Source organism: Neomonachus schauinslandi, chromosome 1 (genome assembly GCF_002201575.2).
Source record: "Neomonachus schauinslandi chromosome 1, ASM220157v2, whole genome shotgun sequence".
Taxonomy (NCBI): domain Eukaryota; kingdom Metazoa; phylum Chordata; class Mammalia; order Carnivora; family Phocidae; genus Neomonachus; species Neomonachus schauinslandi.
Window position 1 is genome coordinate 55,882,060 of NC_058403.1, and position 6,872 is coordinate 55,888,931.

At 36.1% G+C, this 6,872-nt stretch overlaps 1 pseudogene; it reads right to left on the bottom strand.

Annotated features, from left to right (window-relative positions):
• Window positions 1-5,069: 5,069 nt before the first annotated feature.
• LOC123326856 lies at window positions 5,070-5,199 on the bottom strand (annotated as a pseudogene).
• Between the last annotated feature and the right edge of the window lie 1,673 nt (window positions 5,200-6,872).

Here is a 6,872-nt window from a genome sequence, read left to right on the forward strand (position 1 = left end):
TACAGGGGATAATTTAGATGATCACCATTGTGGGGGGATTGTGGAGAAATAGGGAGTATATCTCTAAAGAAAATCCATTCTCCATCTTTGGCTTTAAGATGGTCACATTTTGTTAAAAAAGAAAACCATGTTTCTTTTTTTTTTTTTTTTAAAGATTTTTTTTTTTTTTTATTTGAGACAGAGAGAATGAGAGAGAGCGAGCACATGAGAGGGGGGAGGGTTAGAGGGAGAAGCAGACTCCCTGCCGAGCAGGGAGCCCGATGCGGGACTCGATCCAGGGACTCCAGGATCATGACCTGAGCCGAAGGCAGTCGCTTAACCAACTGAGCCACCCAGGCGCCCAAGAAAACCATGTTTCTATTTGGTATAAATTTGAAAAGAGACAACGAATTAACTGAGATGACATCCCACTATACATCTATAATATGTATTAGCTGAGAGTAATCAACTGAATGTCAAACAAAATTAAGCCTCAGAACTGACTAGGTAAGTCAATGACCCCATTATACAGATGATGAGACTTTGATTCAGAGACAACCAGTATTAAAATTATAATATTAAAGATTTGTAAAAAGTTTATTAGAGCACTTAATTCAGAGACTGGTTTTTCTTTTATAGTGTGAAAGAGAAAAAATGAGTTTGAAATAGGTCTTACCAAGGAAAAGATAATGGAATTGGAATTGCCTAACCTGGAGAAAGGAAACTAAGAAATAATTGATGGCCAGCCTCAGACCTATGTAGGGCTCCATACAGGAGAGTCCTGCATACATGTTTCCTGTCTCTGGAAACAAATAAACAAGAGACATTATATTTAAATTGAGATAGGACTAAGATAGATAGATAGATAGATAGATAGATAGATAGATAGATAGATAGACAGACAGATAGATTAATGCATTTTTTTATTTGTAAATACATAAATCTAGAAGGCTATGCAACAAATTAACAGGAATTTGCTTGAGGAATGGCATCAGAAGAAAGTGAAACTTGGGATACATATCATTAACTTTCTTTAATTCCACATTACTTGATCTTTTTTATAATAAGCATGTATTACTTTTTACTTTTTAAATGTAAATTATTAATAAATAAATGTAGTGGGAAACATTTGGGCTGGACAGCATGGTGGCTCTGATACTGAGGCTGTTATCTCTGTTATTTTATTATCCCTCCAGTTGGAAATAAAGAACTTTTAACCATAAGCATTGTTTTAGTTGAGCATTGTTTGCTTAGTTGCAAGAAAGAGAAATGCACTTGAGCTAGCCGAGGCAAAGCCATTGCAGAGGACAGGAAGTGCATCCAGGATGGCCCGCAACTAGAAAGCTGGCAGGAGCTCTCCAGCCCAAATGCTCTCCTTGCCCTGCTCTTCTGTGTTAATTTGCTTTACTCTTCTCTTTTTCTACGCGTAGACAATTTTCTTCCATTTTTCTGTTCCCAAGAGATGGTGTCCTGCATCTCGGAATCTACATTATATTCTAAGACTAGCTTCTATAGCCAGCTACCTAATATTTTAAGTCACATTTTCGGATCCCAGATGTCTCCCTGAAGTCAATCGTCTGTACCAGAGTGTTAGATTTCGTATCTTTTTTCCAGTTCACAGGGATTGAGGGAGAGCTCTGAGAATGGGAAATGGGCAGGTTCTTGAAGATGGAATGTGGGTAGAAAGGGAAGAATAGCATCTTTTCTAAAGGATCCTAAATCATTGCAATGGCCTGCTAAGGCTTGACTTTGGGGAATATGCCATCCACTGCGTATGTTCCAAAGTTCAATGTAATAAGTATTTTAATACTCATATATGATGTTTTTAGTAACATCACATTTGAATTTTCATCAGACTATATTATCCATGGAAATTTCTATCCAGGTTATTCAGAAAACATGTGCCTAAAAATATCTGGGTTGCTTTATAAATCAGAAGCATCTCTGCAAACTCTAAAGCCTGGGAGAAGCCCAGTGAACACAGAATAGCAGTACCATCAGGAAAAGTGAAAATAACAAAAGTCACCCTGGGATGATAGAGGACAATGGCAGGTCATCAATTCCAGATAACCTTAACGGCAGTATGTCCATGGAGATGCTCCCAGTCTCCTCTACACAAGACAGGCTCAGGCTATCTCTGGTGTTTTGCTAAATGTCTGAGGTGGCGAGAGACAGGCTGAGAACAGAAGACTTAACATTAGGTATATTTGTGAAGATAATGGCTGCAAAATGAGCGATAGAAGCCATTTTCTAATGTAGAACTGAAAAGTTCTATTGTTATGTATAGAGAGACAATTGCAATTAGGTCAAATTAAGGAAAAACTCTTTTGAGGAGACAATTTCCTTTTTATTGCCATGACCCTGGAAGTGGATTTTCTAGTCTTTCAAACTGGATACTTAACTTGAACAAAAGATAGTAAAAATGTGAAGAATTTATTTAAATGAGAATCTACCCATAGTGAATCATATCTTAATAGCTTGGCATTGTACATCTGATCATACTTTTTTTTTTTTTTTTTAGCAAAGAAGATAAGTAAAAGTTCAGACTAGATCAAGGACTCTTTTGAAGTAAGCTAGGTTCAGTGCATTAATAAAGAGTTCCAGAAATCAGTTCAGTATAAAGTATTAGACAATCAATGAAAATAATTCAAACTAGAAGATTATCATTTAATATTGCCTATACTTCTCTTGAGCTAATTAATTTGATAGGTGTTAGGAGATAGAAGTCATGACCAAGGACCTTTTTTTTTTTCCTGATCCATTTTCTTAATCGAAGTGTAGTTGACATACAGTGTTCTATTAATTTCAGCATAGTGGTTCAACATAGTGATTAAACTATTCTATACATTAGGCAGTGCTCACTTTATTTTCTAACTGGAAACCTGTTCTCTTAATCCTCTTCACCTATTTCACCCATTCTCCCACCCCCTCCCCTCTGGCAATTACCAGTTGTCTGTGTTTATGAGTGTGTTTCTATTTGTTTTGTTTTTCAGATTCCACATATAAGTGAAATCATATAGTATTTTTCTTTTTCTGTTTGACTTATTTCACTTAGCATATCACCCCCTAGGTTCATCCATGTTGTTGTGAATGTTAGGATTTCATTCTTTTTTATTCTATATGGAGAGATCACACACACACACACACACACACACACACACACACACACACACCCCACATCTTTTTATCCATTCACCTTATCCTTATCTTGGCTCTTGTAAACAATGCTAAAATAAACATAGAGGTGCATATATCTTTTTGAATTCATGTTTTCATTTTCTTTGGATAAATACCCAGTAGAGGAATTACTGGGTGGTATGATATTTCTATTTTAATTTTTTGAGAACTTCCACACTGTTTTCAATAATGGCTGTACCAATTTACATTCCATGGGCCAATAGCTTTTTAAACACTGCATAGGCCTGCAATCTTGAAAACATGCACTGTTGGTTAGACCCAAGCAAGATTAAGTAAGACACAGCAGAGAATTCAATGCATCTTAAAAATCATATCTTAGCAATCTATTTTAAACATTTTGTCTTGGATGATAAATAACATCTTTTCAATTAAAGACCAGAACATGTGTTCAAACAAAATGCTTTATGGGGTAACCACTTGCCTTAATTTAAACTAGGGTCTCACTATTCTCAAAGTACAATCCCCAGACCAGTAGCATAAACACCACCTAGAAACTTTTTGGAATATATATTTTTAGGCCACACTCCAGACCTACTGAATCAGAAACTCTGGGGGTGGGGCCCAGCAATTTTAACAAGCCTTCCAGGTGACTCACATGCACACTAAACTTTGAGAACCACGGCTTTAAACCATTTTAGTCTGATGATCTTTACTGAAAAAAGAAAAATATCTAGGCCATTGACAGAAATGAATTCAGCATCAAAACACCTACAAATGTACTTTTAAGCCTTGATAGATTAATCATTCAGCCTGGGATATAAAGATTAACCAAAATAATTGCAATTCAACAGCCTTTAAGCAGTACCTTATTCTAGATAAAAGAAGGCAAGTTTCCATTTTTCAGGTGAGAAGTGTTACTAATAGTATTACAATAATTTTTCTTTTGCTATTGAAGATTCTAATTATGGAATTCTCTATAATCAGCACTGCAGAAATGATACTCTAGTAATGACTGAAAATGCTTGTTTAATGAGGTTGCCTAATTCAAGAACTTGAATTAAAATTTTCAGAGTTTTTCCCTGGCCTAAAGATTTTTAGACTGGTATTCTATGTTCCAGAAGATCATCTTTTGTTCATATCTCATTTTTCTTACCTTCCTATTTTTCCCAGAAATGAAACTTCTGAGGACTTCAAAGGATGTTATAAATGCTAGTTAACACAGGGAATTGATAACTATCTATTTTATGGTCTAATTGCTCTGTTTCTTTTTCCTGCATCTCTCTCCATGTTTCTCAGGTCCCCCTCATTGATCTGTAAGAGCCCTTAGAGGCTAGTAATATTGTCCAGGGATTAATGAAGCTAATTTCAGGTTAGAAAACCATTTTGAGTTGGTAAGGATGTTAACAAAACTTTTATAAGCCTTTCCAAAAAATCTGTGTTTGGATAGAGTTTTAGGCCTAACCAAGCCTTCTTGCAGCCAAAGGGCCCATTTTAAAAGACTCATCTAATTACATTATCCTGAGGGAGGGTTTTAAATGCACTGTCATTTATACAGAAAACAAAGTATTACTTTGATGAGAAAGGAGAAAGTCACTGAAGACAAAGGCAGAAAAACATATCCAAATTTACTATTAAACAGTGTAAGCTATGGAAGACAACAACAACAAAGTCTTTTCTACTTATATTTTTCTTTTCTAAGCTTACAAATAGAGTAAGAAATTTTCTTTTTTTTATTTCTGCCCCTCTTTAATATAATTTTCAGTTATTTAACTTCAAAAGAAAAGGTATATAAAATATAAGGTTTTTTTTGAGAAAAAACTTAGATATAATTGAATTAAAAATGAATAGCTAAAACTTCTCCTCTACGTGAATTTTAAGGTGAATATAACTTGAATATCACATCTTAAGATATTCTTAGTACAGCTACCTAGACTAGTAGCCAAATTTTTCCTAAAAGGTAGCCATATATGTGAAGCTATTCATTCAGTACCAAATATATTTTTTTGGTAGTATCATTGTTCAATATAATAGCTTAGAGTAATAGTACTACACTTGATCTTAGCCAACAGGCCGAGAAGCGATAGTAGAATGCAATGCTATATAATACTTAGTCAAAGATCCAGATATATCAGAATTTTGTCCCAGTAGTCACTCACCACTATAGGAGGGTGACAGATCCATTTAGTCAACACGTATTTGTTGAGCACCTGCTATTTGCCAAGTTCTGGGGATACAGTAGTGAACAAAACAAATCACATTGCTGCTTCCACAGAACCAACAATCTTCTCCTTGGAGTGACAGATCATAAACAAATATATCAAATAAATATTTAATGTATCCGATGGCAGAAAGTATGGATATGAAAAATTCAGTTAAGGGATGAGAAAGAGTGGAATATAAGTGGACAGGTAATGGTCTTCTATTTTTATAAGCTGGCCAAGTTAGGAAGGGCCTCTCTGAGGAGGTAACAGTTGCACAAAGCAGAAAATGAAATGAGGGAAGAAGCTTTATGAACGTAGGGGTTGGGGCCGAGGGGTGAGTAAGTGAGGGGGAATTGAAATGATCAAGTATTAGTAGCCAGGAGCCAGATCACCAAGCACTGTGTAAAACAAGCGAAATCCTTTGGATCCATTCTGAGTGAGACAGAGAACATTAATGTGTTTAGAGCAGACATGACATGGGTTTTTTTAATGATTACTCCAGCTGCTGTGTTAGTGGCAAAGTTGGAATAAGGACACCAGGTAATAGCCCAGGACTATTATAATAGACTATTATATTATATTAGACGATTACAATAGACTATTATAATAGCCCAGGCAAGGTGTGACAGAGACTTGGGTTAAGATGGTAGATATGGATGGGGTGAAAACTGGTCAATCTGGGATATCTTTAAAGGCAGAGTCAACAGGGCTTACTTAAGGATTAGATATGGGGTGTGAATGTTAAGGAGGAATTCGGATGATTCAGGGGTTTAGGCTCGAACACTAGAAGAATGAAAGCTCAGCAGAGAATATACTTAATGGCAAGGGGGAGAAAATATACTTTATTATTAATGGAAATCTTGACTTCTTGGGGGACTCCGTCATATCCATTAAAGGAAATAACTGGCCAAAGAGAACAATGTCCTGAAAGAATGAAGGCCATTCCCAGGAGAGTAGCCTGCAAGAGGTAAGCAGGACATCTGTGGGATGTCCAGATGCTCATGAGCCGCCTTCATGTGGCCTCTAGACAACGGACCCCTCGGCATCAGACATTCTCAGATGCAGGTCCAAGCTGGAGATAAGAAAGCTGGAGATAAATGGAAGGTGCCATGTGGTAATAGCTGATAGAGCTTGGGCATGATGATAAAACACCCCAGGGAGACTACAGAAAGAACCATGAGAAGTCTTGCAGGGGCTGGAAGGTTCTGCAGTGCCACGTGTAAAAAAGAGACATCAAAACACAGTTAGCGTAATATTTATTTCATTCAAATAGAGTTCAGCTAACCTAGGATTTCTTACACGTTCCTTTGGTTTCAGAGACTTCATAAATGAGAAATGGCACATTGCTTCCCTCACTGCCATGTTTCACGAGTGAAATGTTTTGCAATTAGTTTCCTGTATTACAATATGGAAAATAAAGGTTCTAAAGTGGCACAAAATGGCATTTTAAACATCTGAAACTTGTCTTTTCATATGATTTTATCAATAACATATATATACATATACAGCTATAAACATAAATCAGATTTCTATGTGATTTTTACTTTTGATATT